Raw genomic sequence first — 20690 nt, forward strand, 5'->3', positions numbered from 1 at the left:
TATGTCTTTTTTTTTTCCCTGAGGCAATTGGGGTTATGTGACTTGCCCAGAGTCACACAGCTAGGACAAGTTAAGTGTCTGAAATCAGATCTGAACTCAGGTCCTCCTGATTTTAGGGCTGCTGCTCTCCGCTGTGCCACCTAGCTGACCCTAGAGATTGCATCATTTTTAATGCTTTCTTCCCACCTAAAATGAATTTTTTCCCCAAAAAACTGCCCCTCTACTTTTTATCAAGTGTACTCCAAACTTCCCTGCTCCACTCAGCCAGTAAACATTTGTTAAAAACCATTAAGAAACTTTTAAAAATCTGCAACCACTTTTTAAATTTGTAATTACAACGGCTCTATTGTCCTTATACCTTCCTCATCTCCACAGCTATGATGTCTAGTACTTTATTCATCCAGAGAATCTACCCACATCACTCTCTCAGTTTCAGTTATAGGTCTAGTTTTGTGACTTTTTAGCCACAGAACTGTGCTATTAGCACTGTTCTGAAATTGCAGTGTGGAAATGCCCTCCACAAATACATATCGGTAACTCCACTGAGATTTGCAGTCTTAGTAAAGGAAATTAATGGTTGCTTCTCTCCTTTTGTAGGGATAAACAACTGGATATCAAAGGGGTGCCGACCAATGCCGAAGTAGCTGAACAAATTATAGTATATGAACATAATAGAATATTACCGTGCCAAATGACAAAAGATAAGTTTCAATGAAACCTGGGAAAACTTGCATTTTGCATGAACTGATGATAAATGGAGCAAGAACCATGAAAATAATTTATATAATGACATTGCAAAGATAAATAATTATTTCTTTAAATAATATTTAAGTTTTCCTTTTTTATATATTAAGACAATTTTAACCTTTTTAAAAAATTTTGAATTACAAATTTTCTTCCTTCTTCCCTCATTTCCTCCTTCCCTAAGTAAACAACTTAATATAGATTACACATGAACAATCGTGCCCAAAAAAATATCCATATTAGAAAGACAGTTTTAAAAGATGTAAGAGCTCTGATTGTTGCAGTGGTCAACCAGAGGATCAAAGTTAGAAGCATACAACTCACCTCTTGACAGGTAACGGACTCAAGAAACATAATGAGGCAGACAATATTTAGTCATGGTCAAGGAAGGAATTTTGTTTTGTTTGACTATGCGTCAGTCTTGCAAGAGTTTTTTTTTGTTAAAAATTATGGTGGGGAAGGGTATGGATCTGGTCTTTGGGAAGATCATATTAGTAGCTGAATGGAAGATGGATGGAGACTCAAGGCAGGAAAATCAACTAATAGGCTGTTTCAGGAGTCCAGAAGGAAGGTGATAAGGGTCTGAACCAGAGTGGTGATAGTGTCAGGGCGGAGAAAGAAGCACTTCATTATTTACCAATATTTGGCCTCTTTCATTCCTTCTTTATGATTCTCTGTGCTCTGATAGATTTCTCACCTTCTTCACCCATCCCCACCTTTCCATTAAAGACACTAATTATCTGAGTATATGTTGATTTAATCTGGAGAATGCCAAATAATTTCTCTATCTTTTCATCCTCTTCTATCAATGTTGCTGCATAAGCTACAATTATTTTCAGTGTGTTCTTTTTGCAAATAAGTAACTTATCAGTTCAGTGACACAGTGGATAGAGTGCTGATTTTTGGAGTCAAATCCTGCCTCAGGCACTTACTAGTTGTGTGACTTTTAGCCTCAGTTTCTTTATTGGTAAAATGTGGAGAACAGTAGCACTATTTTCAGGGCTGTTATGAGGATCAAATGAGATAATATATATAAAATATTTTGTGAACTTTAAAGTACTATGTAAGTCCTATTTCTTATTATAATGAGCACTATACTAGAAGATGACTCAGTATCCCATGAAATAATTTTTACTATTGAATGTATGATAAAGCTTATTCTACTCATTCCTTTCTTTGTCTTTCAGGGAGCCACTTTTACATTTTGCACAAATTTGGTCTTTGGTTTTTCTTTATGAAAGAGAATGCCAAGAGGATGTGGTTCAAATCCTCCAGTCCATATACTTGTTAGTCACAAAATAGAGATCTCACACTTTAGAGTAACAATAGTTAGATTAAAGTTTATTGATGGCCTGAAATAAGTGTTCTCAACCTGAATATATAGATTTTGGGAGATCTGTGAAGATGTATGGGGAAAAATATTTTTATCACTCTATGGCAATTTTTTTTGCATTTTTTTTGCATTTCCCTTCTGAGAGGGATCCCTAGATTTCACCTGTATGTAAAAGGAGTCCATGTCACAAAAAAAAGCTAAGAATCCCCTAGTTCTAGGACCATTCTTAGTTTCTCTGCCCTCCATTACCACAGAGGAGTCAGGACCATATTGTATTTTTCTTTGTTTTCTAGGTTGCCATGGCCCTAGCATTCATCATCAAATGGTCAACCTCCTAGGGATGAGATTCTCCATACTCAACTAGGCGGGGCCTCAGAAAACAGACATGGTTCGTAGCCAAGACTATACTTGAAACCTTTTTTAGCCAGTTAGAACCTTGCAGACCTTACAGTGGAGAAAGAAGAACCTTTTGTTTATTGATAGAAAATGACAGCATTTATCTATCTATTCCAGGTTTCTCAATAAGCCTGGGGCATTTTGCATGAGACTTCTCCAATTGGTGGAGAGAAAGCTAATAAATCATTGCCCGCCTACATGCAGCCCAGAGATGGTACAGGAGCCTTGGAGAGAGAATCTTCACCTTCTTCAAGGAACCACATGCATGAGTTGAGACTCTTACCATAACCAACTCCATTTATAAGAAAAGGGAAAAACTGATAGAAGTCCACCCACTAGCTTTGGTTTAAAAGAGCTGTGATGGAAACAAAAACTGATACCAGACAAAAATACATTGTCAAGTCCTTCAACAAGGAGAAAAAGTTCTGTTGAGAAACTTAGCATTTCTGAGATTTATAAATGGAATTTACTTACTCTGGGATTTGTAAATGGAAACTGTCGTATAAAGTTGTTGAGAGCAGGGACAATTTGCCTATTTACAAAATGGTCCTATGGAATGATGGAAAATTTATCAAGACTATTGCCTACTGGAAGGTTAATTTTATTTTCTAATTAAAATATGGAGAGACATAATGGATGCTCACTCCCAAAGGTTGGGGGGAGAAACCTCCAATTAGGAAAGTCTTATGCCAAATGCCCCAGGCTTGACTAGAAAGCTGGGTTACATATGTTTGTTTTCAATAAAAACCTCTCACTACCGGGGATTATGGATATGTAGACCTACATATAATCTATTACTTTATATATCTATTTACTTTCTATAAAAGAATATTGTGATAGGGCATGAGATTTACAGCTGGATGGGCCCTTGGACTTAATCTCATACACATTTAATACAGGAGGAAATTAAGGCCTTATCCAAGGTCCCCTGGGCAGTAGATAGAAAAATCAGAATTCAAACTCAGTTCTTTTGACACCCATTACCTTTAAGACACCTACCTTAAGGGAGTCATAGGTCAGATAAGAGATTTAGAGATAGAGGGAAGTTTAGAGCCCACAAAATCCAATCCTTTCATTTTTAATCTGAGGAAACCAAAGCTGAGAAAGTTAAGTAGCTTGGTTGGGGTTACATAATTAATTGTTTGTGACAGGATTTGAATCTGAGTTTTTGTGATTCCAAGTCCAATGCTCAGTCACACTATCTTTCTTCCAGTAGAGGAAGGGATGAAAAACCATATATTCATTAATTCTATGCTCAGCCAAATCATACTATTTTTTATTTCTTTATGTCCTCCTTTCCTTTTCTATGGACTCAATGTCTAAAATAGACTATTGCTCCAAGTTTCCATATCATCTCTGGTCTTAGGCACCAGTTCCATGAATTAATGATCCATCCCACCTTGAATTTCTCTAATCACTCTGTTCTATATAGCTTGTGGACACTTATAATCTAACTTAGGGCTTTTTTGGGTACATTACGCCTCACCATCCTATTAGACCATAAGCCCTTAAAACGCAGGGATAATATGATTTTCTCTTCTTCTACCTAAAAGGACATAGATTTACAGTTAGAAGGGATCCAAGTCTAAAATTCTTATGCTACAGAGGAGGAAACTGAGGTCTGAAGAAGGGAAGCTATGAACATAATTAGTAGCAAAGCTTGGACTAGATTCCAAGTCTCTTGACCTTCTCTTTTTGTTCATTATTTTTCACATCATTCTATACTCCTAGCAATAGCTATCAAGCAATAGCTATTTGATAAATTTTTGTTAGATTATTTAATTATTTGGGAATATTCATTAAGGACTGTTGAGATGGAAGATAAGCTGGATCTATAAGCCCCAGAAAGGCTGGGATGGCAGCAGCATTTGTGATATCAGAGCCTAGAATCATGACATGTTCTCCCCTCTCTGAGTCCCTATGAAAGAATGAAGACAATCCAGGTTTCATCCCACCAATTTCCCATGCACTCAGCCACATAGAAGTAAGGATTATAGATTATGATTAATGAGTTAGATGATTAATTGATTGAGTTAATGATTATTGATTAATTGATTAATGAGTAATTATGAGTTAGAGCCGGAAGAGATGCTCAGACTCATTTGACAGATGAGAAGACTGATACCCAGAGAAATGAAATTTACCTACCTAATAGTGAAGCAAAGCAGGAATTCACACCCTGACTCTATATTCAGCATTTTTTTCATTATGTCATTGCTAATGGTCTCTCTTACTCCCCACAAAGAGTAGCACAGAGAACTGTGCAACCTCAAAATTCACCTGGATAAGTCCCTTTAAGGATTAAAAATAAATTTCCTCACAATAGTTTGCAGAGGCAGGTAGTACAGGTATTATTATTGTTTCCCCCATTTTAGGGAATTTCAGAGAAGTTACATGACATGTTTTAAATCCCACAGATAAGAATTCTAAATCAGATCCCTTAAATACCAAGTAGGTACTTGGGAGCTACACCTAGAGTTGGAGCTTGGATTCGGAGGGATCTGGGAGACCATAAAATCCAATTTATAAATGGGGAAACAGGCTGATGAAATTTAAGTGATTTATCCAAAGTTACTTAGGTAATAAGTGATAGGCAACATTTGAACCCAGGCCCTCTGACCCCAGGGCTAGTACGCTTTCCAAGCTAGTTTACTTTGTGCAAATCACTTTGCCTCTTAAAGCCTTAGCTTCTCCATCTGGATAATGGAAATATTTAAACTTGAACTATCTGCCTCACAGGGTTGTTGTGAGGAAAGTGCTTTCTTCTGTCCATGTACTCTTACTCATAAATTTTAAAGACTCCCTTGGTTTCTAGGGTCAAATGTAGAAGACTCAAAACCTTTTGATAGCTGGCCCCCACCTAGCCTTTTTACCTTATAATACATTATTCTCCTTCCCTAACTCTTCTCTTCATCCAAACTAGCCTACTCTCTATTTCTCCCACACAACTTTCCATCTTCCATTTCTGGTCCTCCATGTCTAGAAGGTCATCCTTCCTTACTTTGGTATCTTAGAATCCCTTGCTTCCTTCACATGCTGCTCCATGAAGACTTACCTGATTAGGTGTCATAGTACATAGAGCACAAGCTTTGGAGTCAAGAACACTCCTTTTCCGGAGTTCAAATCTGGCCGCAAACATTTACTGGCTGAATGATTGTGGGCAAGTCACTTAACCCTGTTTGTCTCAGTTTCCTCATCTGTAAAATGAGCCAGAAAAAAAATTAGTAACTATTCCAATATCTTTGCCAAGAAAACCTCAAATGGAATCCTCTCTCCTCCAATAAATAGCATTTATTTGCTATCTGCTTATTTATGCTAGTGTTATCTCCCCTAGTAGAACATAAGCCATGAGAGCAACAACTGTTTGCTCTTTGTATCTCCAGCTCCTGACAAATTGTCTTCGTATGGTATACTTTAGAAAAGAATATTTGCTCTAGAATCAGAGGAGCTAGCTTTAATATCTTTTCTTATATGATATCTATGTATATATTATATAGATACTTAACATCTTTGACACTTTGGACATTATTTCATCCCTGGGCTTCATTTTCCTCATCTGAGGAATTATGGGATGGATTCTGAGGTCCTTTTTAGCTCTATATCTATTATTCTAATAAATGTTTGTAGATTAACTGATTGTAAAGCTTAAAGCACATTTGTCTTATGTTTTAATATATATACATATGACATGTAATTTATATTATATATAAAATATACATATTACATGTCATATATATATAAGTAATAGATATATAATATAAATAGCTATAAATAATAAATACATGGATAGACATAATATACATATCATCAAGCTGCCTATCAAAGCATTTCTATCACCAGACCTTCACTTGAGGATCTTAAAGCACTTTCAGTCATGATGCATACATCCTAGAAATAATATTTAATAATATTAATAACAACTAGCATTCATATAGCAATTTACAAATATTATCTCATTTGATTCTCATGACAATGTGAGATATGTGTATAGATATATTCTCCTCATTTTACAGATGAGGAAACTGAAGCAGGTAGAGGTTAAGTGATTTAATAAAGTCATATAATAAGTGGGGTGGGGGGGATGTTCAGAGAGAACTAGCACCTCTGGTGTGAAGTGTGAGGTTTTGCCAAGCCCTTTTCAGAACTGCTCATCCAGCTCCACCTGCCCTCCATCTCTCACCTGTGATTCTAAGAAACCTGAGAACACAATAGCTATACCCCAGTAAAACTGTCTCAGCTGACTTGCTAAACCAGGTTGAAGAGAAGCAACAAGCCTCAAACCCATTAGTGAATTAGGGGATGTCTACTACTCCAAGCATGTGGAGATTTCCCCCAGCAGAATGGATGGAGAAGAACAATTTGTTCAATGGCCCTGAAGGTGGCTGGAGTAAGTTCAGAGGCCTTAGAGCTTAGTCATCCACTGAAGATGTCAAAGTCATTCACTTCATCCTAGCCCATCACTACTTGCCTTGACTTTTGTCCTGTTATTAAGACTTTGTGCAGTTCTGCCTCACTTAAATCCAATTCACATAGACATCAATATCCCACAGAAGTCAAGGAATCACAATGTGCTATAATTGGTCTGCTTCAAAAGTGAAGGCTGAACAACAATTTAATAAGTGTCTGAGGCAGGATATGAACCTGGGTGCTCTGAATTCCAAGTCCTATGCCCTGTATATATACTAGCTATCTCAAGATGGGAAATGAGGATGGGAGTGGGATTGAGGATGGAAAGGGATTTGGTGGGCAGCCTCCTTCTTGCAGAATGGTAACTAAAGTGGAGCAAGTAGGGCTGTGTCCTAGGGCACAGAAATTTAAAGAGATGCACTCATATCACCTTTAGTAAGTAGAATTTTACAACTGATTTTAGCTGTTAGAGAGCAAAAATAATTAAATGAAATACTAGATAGGATTACTCTTCACTCCGATTGCCACTCGGCCTTGGAAATACTCAGATGAACTTTTCACCAGCTTGGTCCCATCTTCTAACTCCACCTTCAAGCATTCCTAGTAATAGTTTCATAGCAGCCTAGGATCTGCCTATCCCCACCATCACACCATACATGGATCAGTCATCTCCCATGGCTTCTGAATTTGTCTTTAAAGATGAAATTGAGGGCATGGTTCATGTTGCTTGCCCCAGGTGTCAGAGTCACTAGTTATGATTCTGCTTCCTTGAGCATATGGGAAAACTGGGATGATCTGGCAGTAATGATTATGGTGGTGATGATGATGATTGATGATAATGAAAAGAGTAGATAAGAGATATCTACTTTACAGAATTACTGAGAAGAAAAAAAAAACCTTCCTTGAAACTTGCAGCCCTAGAATTATGAGTCACTGTAAGGCATTGTATTTTATTCTCAAAAAAAGATCCTGTGCAGACTATTCTACAAAGTAGAAAGGTTCAGAGAGGTCAAGGGCCAAGATCACACATCTGGTAAACAGGAGAGCCTAGACTTAAGCCAAGTAGTCCTGCTTCATAAGGCATTGGAACATTCTCCTGTTAAATAATACTCCCACCAAAGAGAAGGAACTCTGGAATCCAGAGCCAAGGCAGCCTCTTACTCTCTAGGAGACTCATTCAATCTACATAGCACTGTGTAAGCTAATTGCCAGAGCTGACACAAAGATCTATTGAAATTCAGCCCCCTAACTTCAGGATCCCTCAGAGAAAAAGATTATTTTTCTTAAAAAAAAAAAAAAAAAAAAAAGATTATTTTTCTTAAAAATCCCCACCCTTTCCAAAATCATTTATGGATTTGGGAATAAGCTGGGGAGGAAGGTTGAAGGGAAAGGAATAATCAATATATAATTGTCTTTTAAAGATGCTAATGTTATGTTCATAAAGAAAGCTTGGTCATAGATACAGTATCAGCCTTGGAATCTGGGAGACTTGTATTCAAATTCTATCCCAAAGACTTATTAACTATGTGCCCCTGTACTTTAGAACTCATCTACTGAGTCATAGATGAATTGAAATGGTCTGAATTAGTTATGCAATTGTTAATGCTAATGTCCTTTCTATGAAGAATTCAGAGACTAGGAGAAATCTATTTTCTCATCGTAATATGAACTATTACAGACTTTGATGAGCTTAAAGATCATTTAAATCAGAGAAGACCAGCACTTAACTCACAATGCTCTTAAATGTAATCTAAACCATAAAAAATTATAATTGCTATTGCTCCTCATTTTATAATTGAGAAAACTGAGGTAGGCAGAAGTTAAATGATTCAGCCAAAGCACTTGAGATTGGATTTGAACTCTTAGTCTTTCTGATTCTAAGCCTGTTTTTATCAGTTGAGCCCCTACCTACCTAGAGAGGACTGAGGATCTGTTGGGGTTGGGAAGAATGGATAGCAAGGAATCTATCATGTAAAATAAATGAATGAGCTATCACAAAATACTATGTATTGTTTTACTGGTTCCCAGTTTCAATTTGAAGTCAAATTTGAGTTTGGCCCAGATTTATAAAGTCTACTTGTTGGACAAGTCATATAGTATTTAGTTTAAATCATACTGTGGATGCCCATTATCACCACTATTATTCAACATTGTACTAGAAATATTGGCTTTAGCAATAAGAAAAGAAAAAGAAATTAAAGGCATTAGAATAGGCAATGAAGAAATTAAGCTATCATTTTTTGCAGATGATATGATGATATACTTACAGAATCCTAGAAAATCATCCAAAAACCTATTGGAAACAATTCACAGCTTTAGCAAAGTTGCAGGATAGAAAATAAACCCACACAAATCATCAGCATTTCTATGTATTACTGACAAGGCCCATCAGCGAGAGATAGAGAAATTCCATTTAAAATAACTATAGTCAAAATAAAATAATTTGGGTGTCTATCTGCCAAAAAAAACCCAAGAAGTATATGAGTATATGAACACAATTACAAAGCACTTCTCACACAAATAAAGTCAGCTCTAAACAATTGGAAAAATATCAATCTTTCATGGATAGACCAAACTAATATAATAAAAATGACAATTCTGCCAAAACTGATCTACTTGTTCAGTGTCATACCAATCAAATTGCCAAAAAATTATTTTATAGAACTAGAAAAAATAATAACAAAATTCATCTGGAAGAACAAAAGGTCAAGAATATAAAGAGAATTAATGAAAAAAATACAAAGGATGGTGGCTTAGCAGTACCAAACCTAAAACCTATTATAAAACAGCAGTCATTAAAACCATTTGGTATTGAATGGTGGATCAGTGGAATAGATTCTCATATATACATGACACAATAATCAAGGCCTGTGGTAATCTAGTATTTGTTAAATCCCCAAACTCCAACTTCTGGAATAAGAACTCACTATTTGACAAAAATTGCTGGGAAAACTGGAAAACAATATGTCAGAAATTTGACATAGACCTACATCTCACACTCCATACCAAAATAAGGTCAAAATGGGTACATAATTTGGGCATAAAGGATGATACCATAAACCACTTAGGAGAGCAAGGGATAATTTACCTATCAGATCTTTGAGAAGGGAGGAATTTATGACCAAGAAGAACTAGAGAATATTATGAAAGGCAAAATGGACAACTTTTATTACATTAAATTTAAAAGTTTTTGCAAAAAGAAAACCAACAGAAGCAAGATTAAAATGGAAGTGCAAAGCTGGGGAAAAAATTACATCCAAGGATTCTGATAAAGGCCTTATTTCTAAAATATAGAGAGAATTGACTCAAATATATAAGAATACAAGCCAATCTCCAATTGATAAATGGTCAAAGGATATGAATAGACAATTTTCAGATGAAGAAATTAAAGCCATTTCTAGTTATATTTTAAAATGCTCTAAGTCACTATTGATTAGAGAAATGAAAATTAAGACAACTCTGAGGTACCACTTCACTCACACCTCTCAGAATGGCCAAGATGACAGGAAAAGATAATGTTAAATGTTGGAGGGGATGTGGGAATACTGGAACACTGATACCTTCTTGGTGGAGTTGTGAACTGATCCAATCATTATGGAGAACAATTTGGAACTATGCCAAAGGGCCATAAAACTGTGCATACACTCTGATCAGCACTGTCATTATTGGGTCTGTACCTCAAGGAAATCATAAAAAACAGGAAAAGGAGTCACACGTGCGAAACTTTTTGTAGTAGCCCTTTTTGTGGCAACAAATACTGGAAAATGAATAGGGGCCCATCATTTGGAGAACGGCTGAATAAGCTGTGGTACATGAAGGTAATGGAATTATTGTTCTATAAATAAATGATCAACAAGCTGATTTTAGAAAATCCTGGAAAGATTTACACAAACTGATGCTGAGCAAAACAAGCAGAACCAAGAATACATTGTATACAATAACATGTGCAATGATCAACTATGAAAGATTTGGTTCTTCTTAGTAACTCAGTGATCCAAAGCAGTCCCAATAGACATTGAACAGAAAATGCCACCTGCATCCAGAAAAAGAACTGTGGAGATTGAATGGAAATCAACACATGCTATGTTCACTTCTTTTTTCTATTTTTTTCCTCTCCTATGGTTTTTCCCTTTTGTTCTGATTTTTCTTTCCCAAATGATTCATAAAGCAGTGTGTATTAAAATTAATTTTTAAAAAAATCATAGTGTGTCTATTTGTGTTTTCTTGGCAAAGATACTAGAATGAATTTTCCATTTCCTTCTCCAGTTTTACAGATGAGCCAACTGAAGCAACCAAGGTTTGACTGAGCAAGGTTTTGATTTGCCCAGAGTCAAGCTGGTAAGTGTCTGAGGCTGGATTTGAACTCTAATCTTCCGACTCCAGGCCTGGTGGTCAGTTCCCTGGACCACCTTGTTATATGGTCATACCTCCTTAGTTAATTGCAGATTCCTTGTGAGCAGGGACTCTTTTATTTGTATTCACATTCCCCTCAACACATTAATCCCCAGGCTTTAGTTTCTATCCAGGGTCTGAAGCCTTCTGGACAATTAGTTCATTAGTCAGCAAGCATTTATTAAGCACCTACTATGTAACAGGCATTGATGATACTATGAAGGTAACAGTCACTGGCCTTAGGGAACCTACATTCTATTGGAAGATACAGCATGTACATCTATGGGAATATAAAATATAAATACAAATGATGGAAAGGTCACAAATAGCTGGAAGAACCAGAAAAAGGCTCACATAGAAGAAGATGCTTGAGCTGAATCTTGAAAAAAATCTGAGGGTTTTATAACAATAGAGTTTTCAAAAGAGCACAGTCTGAGCATGAGTGGAATAGTGGATAAAATGCTGGACTTATAAAAAGGAAGACTTGAGTTCAAAACTACCTTTTAACACTAACTTGTGTGATCATTTAATCTCTTTCTGCCTCAGTTTCCTCATCTAGAAAATGGAATCATAATAACATCTACTTCCCAAGATTGTCAGGTAAAAGTGGGAGTAAAAAATGGAGATAGTATTTGCAAAATACTGTGTTGAACTTTAAAGCAATATAATGAATTCTAGCTATTATTGTTATCAATGCAAAGAAAAAGAGATGGGAAACAGCTGAATATAAAGAAATAAAAGTGAAGTCAGTTTGATTAGATTATAAGATGTACAAAGGAGAGTAAAGTGTAATTAGGCTGGAAAGACAGGTTAAAGGGTCAGATTGTAAAGATTTTAAAAATATTTTTATTTTTCCCCAGTTGCATTTAAAACAACTTTTTACATTTGTTTTTAAAACTTTGAGTGCCAGATTTTTTCCCTTATCCTCACCTCTAGCCCCCAATTAAGAAACAACATGTGAAGTTATTCAAAACGTTTCCATAAAAGTCATGCTGTGAAAGAAAACATAGATCTCTCCCCCTAAAACAAAACAAAACAACAAAACGAAAAAGTAAAAGGTTTTAAATACCAAACAAAGGGGTTTATATTTAATCTTGGAGGTAATAAGGAGCCACCAAAATTTATTGTGACATAACTAGAATTATACTTTTGGAAAATAATTCTGACAGCAGCGTGGAATATTTTATTGGGAAAGACAACTTAGGAGGCTATTGCAATAGTCCAGGCAAGAAGTGATGAGAGTCTGGACTGTGGTTATGGTGAATCCAAGAAGGATGTGAGAAATATTGTGGAGGTGGAGATGACAAGCTCTAGCAATTGGCTGAGAATAAAATATCAAGGTTATGATCCTGGGTGATTGGAAAAATGGTAGAGCCCTCCACAGAAATAGGGAAGTTCAGAAGGGACAACGTTTCTCTCTTCTTAGCTCTTTATCCCCAACTGGAGTTATTAACAATAAATCTACTGTAAACATACCATCTCTTGAGCCTAGATCTCCCTAAATGTGGATAATAAATTCCCCAACCTCTCAAATGGGGGGTTGTGGTTACCTTTCAGCTCAGTTGATTTGTTTTTAATAAGTAGTCATTAGGTATTAATAAGGTGAGAAACTGATTGTAGCGAGGTGTCTACCTCATGATCCCTGAATGATGTGTGAAAATCTTGCTCTGCAGAATTAAAGGGAGCAATCTAATTGTCTGAAAAAACAAATTAGCTCCCCCAATTTGAAAGTTAAAGGTAATTGTGGAGGAGGCTCCTGAGTCTATATTGGAAAGTAACAACAAGGCAGAGAGAAGAGTTCCCTTTCTCTTCCCATCCCTGAAGTAACCTGGTCAGAGGTAAACATCATATAAAGCAATTCAAGACTTCATTCCTCTAAGGGAGATTAATACATTATTGAGGTTATAGACACACTCCATACAGACACACAGAGAGAAATAGTTTTTCAAGGGGGTCATCTAATAGTTGTTCCAGTTATAAGGAACGGGACCTATGGCATCTGAGAGTCCATATACAGAAAGAAGCAAATTCTGGAAATCCAGTGTGAGAACTTTATGAAAAAAATGAATTCCAAGTCTTGCAACACCAGAAGTTGTGCTTATGCCTCTTGTGAATCCTGCAAGTGTGACTGACTATGTAGGAGAATGAAGCCCAGATTTATGGGGAAAATATAACCACTATCTTTGCTATGTTGAGTAAATGCTTTTTCTAAGCATTAACAGAATCTATGACTGTTTATGGGAAGCACACTAATAGGGGCTCATGGGCTATAGTGTTAAGTATCCCATAGATTCATTACAATACTACAAACTGAGATATCAGTCAGCCTCTAGAGACCCAAGCTGAAAGCATAAATGTAAGTTGATGGAATAAGCCCAGAAAGAGTGCTAAGGTACAGGATAGTGCCCTGATTGCTCTGGAGCTAGGAAAGTGCATTTTCAGATCTCTGCTCTCTGATGTGCTCAAAACAGGAGAGCAGAAAGCAGCCAGAAACTCCCTTCTCAGGACACCTGGGCAAACATAGTCAGCTTACCTGGATCCGTGCACAGATTTCCCCATCCTCAACAATACAAGTCTATTCTGTTGCAAATTGGTTTATTTTCTAAAGTCTAAGTGAATGAGGAGTGTGTGTGTGTGTGTTGTGTGTGTGTGTGTGTGTGTGTGTGTGTGTGTGTGTACTAAATTGGTCTCCCGGCTCACCTTTATATACTGGGTCAGGGGTGCTACAACAATTAGAGTGAGTCCCTGGTTCCTATCAGAAGAGGACATAACCCTAAAATCTATGTGGAAGTACCCCTTAGATGCTTCCAAAGAAAGGCCCCTGCCCTATCATCTTATCACACTAATTCAGGAATTCATCAAATTGATCAATAACTCCTCCGACCATCTCCTACAAATTCAGAGGCTCCAGGTACATATACGGTTCCAGTCCCAGAAAATCAAACTAAGGTGAATTTGAGAACTATGAGCTACAGTGATCTTTGTCTACTAATCTGGGGAATTTCTTGTGCCCTCAGGCAAGGAGGAAGCAACATCAGTGATTCAAGACAGTCCCATGGACCAATTATAATTCTCTAGCCTAAACAGAATGGATGTTTCTACCATAGAAACATTGCTATACCAGGAACTGAGAATGTTGAAAGATTTCATAAACCTTTTTGAGCTATAGGAAGGAAAAGACAGTGGATATTTTACTCGTTCACAGTGGACTCTGAATTAGAAGGCCCCACATGGATTTTTTTTTTTTTTTTAAAGGCAATCACAGTTAAATGACTTGCCCAAATTCACACAGCTAGTACATATGTGAGGTCAGATTTGAACTCAGGTCCTCCTGACTTCAGGGCTGATGCTCTATTTCCTACACCACCTAGCCGTCCCTTCCAATTGGATTCTTTACTAATATTCCAACAGTTCTCTTTGTCCCCAGATGTATGCTTCTTCCAAGTGTTAACTTGGAGACTGCTACTCCACCTCATGCTTCTCTGAAACGCATATCATAACCAGGCTGTCATCCCCTGTTCCCATCATTAAAAAACTTCTTGTCCAAGGCCCACCTTTCCCTTCAATCTCATCAGGAAAGGCTTAGTTTATATAAGGCTTATAGACATCTGTATCTATATATTTATAAATTTGAGATTTCCAAATAGTGTCAACATGACTTTACATGTCTGAGGTCCTCCTAATGTGCCTTTGGTGAGGATAAAATCAAAATGTGTATGTATTAATGAGGACGCAGTGACCAAAAGAACCATATTGATCTTAATCCTGGAGATGATAGACAGTGGAGTTAATTAAGGGGGGGGGGGGCTGACATATATATGATAATATATGATAATAAATTTATGTGATTTATGAAAATCACTGTCAGCTGAGTGGAAGATAGATTATTGTGGGTAGAGACTGGAAGCAGGGAGATCAATTAGGAGGCTGTTTCAATAATCCAAACAAGACGAGATAAAAGCATGAACTAGAAACTGAATTTTTACCCCCTTTTTATATTTATCACAATACTTATACATTGGCTAGGGATAGTGCCTTCTTTGACATAGGGACTCTGAATGATACCAATATATGTTGGCACTTTATCTGTGATTTACAGTTTTAGAGTTACCCTATGGCAAGGAGAAATTAAAAATGATTTATCTAAGATCACATAGAATTTCATAAGCTAGATTTAGAATTAAAAGCGATTTTAGAGGCCATTGGGTCTAATCCCCTAATTTTACAGAGTCACATAACTAGTACGAGTCTCAGGCAATACACGAACCCAGTCCTTGCTGATTCGGAGGCCTGCACTCTCTGCACACATCATGATGGCTTCTCTGCCTCACAGATAATAAGTGCTCAATGTTTGTTGAACAAATGACTAGTTAACATATACATGTAACATTCTGCCTTCCTCCCCCAGCTTGCCACACACCACACCACCCAGAGCACGGGATACAAAGACAAATCTTCATTCAAGCCATATTACAACTCTGAAAGCTTCCTTTGAGGTCCAGATTCTAGGAAGAGCTCGTGAATCTGGGCCAGCGCTGCCTGCCCTGCCCCCCTCTCCCTCAGGGCTCTCAGTGGTAGTGGGCTACCTGGAGGGGCTTCTGCCCTACTCCTTCCCCTCACTATCTTCAAGCTGCACCCCCCCAAGCCAGTCCCACTCCCCCCAGCCAGGCGATAGTACACGTCATCTCCACAAGAAGTATTCTTTCAGAACTGGGCAGAGGGAGTGGGGCACAGTGACAGGCCCAGAGGCAGGAGATAAGGGGAGGCCATCCTCTAGGCCGCAGACACTCCGCCTCCCTCTTCATTCAGTGACTCCACCATCCAGAAATTTCTGAAATGCAAGCTAGGATGCCTCAGGCAGCAGCTGGGGTGGGGGGGTGGGAAGAGAAGAAGAGAGAGAGAGAAAAAGAGACGGAGACAGAGACAGAGAGAGAGAGGAGAGAGAGAGAAAGGAGAGAGACAGAAGGAGAGAGAGAAGGAAAGAGAGTGTGTAGAAAAACAGAGAAGTATCTGGGGGAATGGTGGCGGCTGGCCCAGTGGTGGCTGGCCTGGCCACCCCCCCTTCCATCCACCCCAGGGGCTGGTGCTGGTGATTATTTGGGTTAATTATGTCCAAGTCATTTCCGATTGGCACAAGCCCACCCACCCACAGAGTCTGCCAGGAAGGCCGACAGCTTCAGGCTGGGGGTCAGGATGCTGGGGCTCCTTCCTGACCCAGCTAGTAACCCTGCAGAGTGAGACTAAGAGGGGCCCTGCAGTTTCAACATTTGTGAAACCATGAGGACAATTTCCCCTCCCTCTTCTCTTTCCCCATTCTCCCCCTCATTCCTCCCCTCATTCCTCCCCTCACCAACTTTCTCCTCCCACCCTTCCTCTGTCCCCCTAATTGTTTCCCACCTCCCCTCTCACCATCCCCCCTTCTCCCCCTACATAGCCACATATCCCATTTCTTTAACCCTCCCTCTCCTCCCCACTCCCACCCCCCAGGTCTGGAATGAAATCACAGTTGGGGATGTGAGTTCCGAAAAAGGTCCCGACATAAACACAAATAATCACCCTGATTGGGACTAATTATAAGGGCTCGGTTTGGGGGCTGGAGGCTTCAGAGAGCTTGGCTTTCAAACAAAGGGGCCCTGGCGTCCAGCCCCCAGCTAGGGTGCTGGCTCTTCTTCACAGCTGGGACAGGAATGAAGGGGAGTAGGGAGGGAAGAGAATGCCCCCCCACACCCCCCCCAGCCTGTACAGAGGCAAGGGGGAGGGCGGGAGGAGAGACTAAGATGTTTTAAGTACTCTTTAGCTCTGAGGGTTTATGTCCCGGCCCTTAGGATAAATAAATAAACATACACACATCCATATATGTATGTTCACCTCCCCAAAGCCCATTCCACTTTCTTTTAGCTGCTCTGCTCTTCCAGTCCCCAAATGCTAGGGCCTCCTCAGGTGGTTTCAATGAGCTGCAGGGTCTCGGAAGGAGGAGGAGGAGGAACTGGGCAGGGGTTCCTCTGATCGTGAGGGGGAGAGGGGGAGGGGAAGGGGGCTCAAAAGAAGCCAGCTGTGAAAAGCTCCAGTCCTAATTAGCCAGCTTCAAAGCCCACCGCCCTGATGAAGAGTGTTCCTGAATGTATGCCCTGTGCGCTCAGGCGAGGAGGACATCTCTGTCCAATCAGAGAAGGGAGAGGGACCTATTCCATTTCTCTCTCCCCCCACCTCCTTAAAGCTGGGGCAGGACAAGCAGCAAAACAGAGCAGAGAAATGAGAGCAAAGAAACCACTTCAACTCTGTTTTGTTCAAACTAGCTTGGCCTCCACCCTCTAGCTCCCCGCCAAATCCAACCATCTTTTCCAACCCACCAAGTACTCTCCAGTTTTGAAAGCAAAACCATTTAAAGCAGAGTTTCTTCACCTTTTTATTGCATCCATACCCTTGGCAGTCTAGAGAAACTTTGGACCCCTTCTCAGAATAATCTTTAAATACATAAAATAAAATACATAAATGCATAAAATAAAGTAACAGTACATAAGACTGCACGAGTATGTGGGATTATACACAGTAAAGAGATAACTATGTAGTAAAAATGTTACTTTTTTTTTCATCCAAATTCACAAATCCTCTAAAATCTATCTCCTTCCCTTGGAGAACATGAGTTAATGACAGTTTCCCCCATCTCTCTTCAGATATTATCTGGGAATCTATAGTTCAGAAGCCCTTGCATGAGGAACCCAGAAATTCACCCCATCCACTCTCACAAAGCCTTTTACCACTCCTAGCTCCTTCTACAATGAAAATTACTAAATTGTCTCACTTTTAGATCTGTATACATTTGTTGCCTTGGTGAAAGGTGCAGATGAAGAGGGCAGAAATAAAATTTTAAAGCGTGCAATAAGCTTTAAAAAGACTTCATTTGATCTTCACAACAATCCTGGAAGATAGGTGCTATTATGATCACAATTTTACAGTTGAGGATGGATTTAAACTCAAGCCTTCTGCCACACCTAGCTGCCCATGGGCAAGAACAGGTTTAAGGGGACTCCTAGGTTCCTCAAACTTCACATAGCTGAATTGACTCTCAGTTGTAGGTCACCTGAGTGACCTGATCCAGCACTCTTTCCTATTAGGAATATCAGGAAGAAGGGTGACTAAAAAATATGGAAATAGGTTTCTTAAAGACATCAGAACCACTCTGTAACCTAAGCAAAATGGGTTTTCAGAGCTTGGTACCACTACTTCCACTTTCACGTTTCAAAAAAGATATCCAGTGCAATGCTAGACATGTTCCTTGTGGGGTGGGACATGGGGATAAAGAGTATTTCCCCTATTTTCCTCCCTGGACATTTTCAGGGCCTCAGTCCAGGTGGAGGAAGTGACCTGCCTCTTGCTGGGATTCTTGGAATAATCCAGGAGCTCAGTGGCTTGGGGTTCTGGCCGAGCACTGCCCCCATCCCTGCTCCCTCCCAGGATTCACACAGAAGAGTTTTGTCTTGGAAAACTGAAATGGCTTTTTCTACCATTGGCTCTTACAGGAGCCTCTTAAAGGAGAATTTTTTTTTAAACTAATGGAAAAGTTTTCAAGAGCAGTAGGGTGGGCACAGAAGGAGAATGGTAGTTAGTGCCTTAGGAAGAGATCAATGAAACGAGGGGAAGATTCAAGAGAAACTCAATAAATCTTGAGAGAAAGGAACAGGTCTTTTTGTTCTTGGTGGGTGGAGGATCAGGAACCCAACCCTAGTGGATGCCCCGGGCTAGTATAGGAAAATGTTCAGCATGGCCCTGCAGGTGAGGGTATTCCTCTGCAATGCCAGCCCCTTTACCAACCCTAAGGCCTAAATTCTCCCAGTGAGGGACTCTAGTCCAGTGACAATGTAGAAACAGATTCCCGTCTCTAGAAGATTTGGAATCTCAAAATTTCCAATTCCACATTTCATTTGAGTTTTTCTGTCCCAGGAAGAAAGGAGTGGGGTAAGAAAGTCTATCTCACAGCAAGCTCAGATTTTTGTCTTTTCATTTTTCTATTCACTTTACCCCATGATTATCCATCTGCTTCATTTCACCATAGAATAGCCTTCTAACATTTTTTTTTTTTAAGTAAAAGGGATAGGGAGGCTTACATACTACTTTCCTCAAGATCAGTGTCTTCAACCTATTTCCTCAAGAAAGGGGAATCAAGGGGAGTGCCTTAACCAAAAAGAAAATGATAAAATTAGTTTTCTCTCCCCCCCTTTTAAGTCACCAAACTTTTTTGCTTTGTTAATTTCTCCACATTCTCAGTTCTCCCTGCCCCCTTTTTGGAAGAGGGGGGGTATTGTGTTTTTTTCCCCTGCTTGGCCAGAACCTCAATTCAGCCTTCAGAATTACCTCACTCCATCATTCCTAAAAACAGACAAAGGAGTAGATGAAGGGGAGTGGTATAGAATAATTTCCAAAGGAGGGAATGGGTACCTCCATATAGATATGTATGATACGTGTTACAATCTACATTTAATTTATGTGTGTACACACATACGCATAATGTGCATAGATACATACATACACACCACACACACATGCACACACCATATCCCAAAGCCCTAGTCTAGTTCAATCTAATCATTTCTCAAATCAACAAAAGGATTATATGTACCCTCCTCCTCTGCCCCTTCTTGCCTTCCCCCTCCCCCCCTAGTAAGATCGAAGCCACTGGAAAAATCAAACCAGATCCAAAGGGTTTTTCCACCATTTTGAGAGGGTTACACATACAAGCTAACAACTTGTTTAACTCTTTCCTAGTGATTCTGTTTGAGTTCCCCAAAAAACACAAACTTCAGGTCCTTCCAAATTTCTGAATTTGAGGAGGACTCTTAGGCCTGGACTTCAAGGGTTCTTGATTATTCAGTGAAAGTTCCTTGCAATCTTAGGCCATCCAGATGCTTAATTCAGAGGAGTGATGTTTTCCCCTTCAATTTCATTACTCCAAACAATGAGCTCATCGGACTTTAATTAATAGCAAACGATTTCTAATTTCCATTCTCTTCTACTCTTCCCACCTAAAATTACCCTTATACAAATTCCTGTAAGGATTTTAACCAGCCAAGTGGTTTTGGCTCACTATTCTAAAAGAGGATCCTAAAACAGGGCAGGGTGTGGAAAGGGCAAGAGGCTATTTTTCTTTCCCCCATCTAAACAGAAAGACCTATAAAGTCTCCAGATTCATTATCTGCCCATCACCCTCTCTCCTATGTTACTAAAGGTGGGAGAGGGAGGAGGTGTGGTTTGGTTAAACCAATAAAATGTTACAACCCAGTTAAATACAATTAAAGGGCTAGATCTCCCAAAGATAATTAAATACACTTTATTATTATTATTATTATTATTAGGGTTTAATTTGCTTGACTGACATACCAAAATGATCAAAAAAGTGAGTTACTAAGTCCCACACCTGGCT

Source organism: Sminthopsis crassicaudata, chromosome 4 (assembly GCF_048593235.1).
Source record: "Sminthopsis crassicaudata isolate SCR6 chromosome 4, ASM4859323v1, whole genome shotgun sequence".
Taxonomy (NCBI): domain Eukaryota; kingdom Metazoa; phylum Chordata; class Mammalia; order Dasyuromorphia; family Dasyuridae; genus Sminthopsis; species Sminthopsis crassicaudata.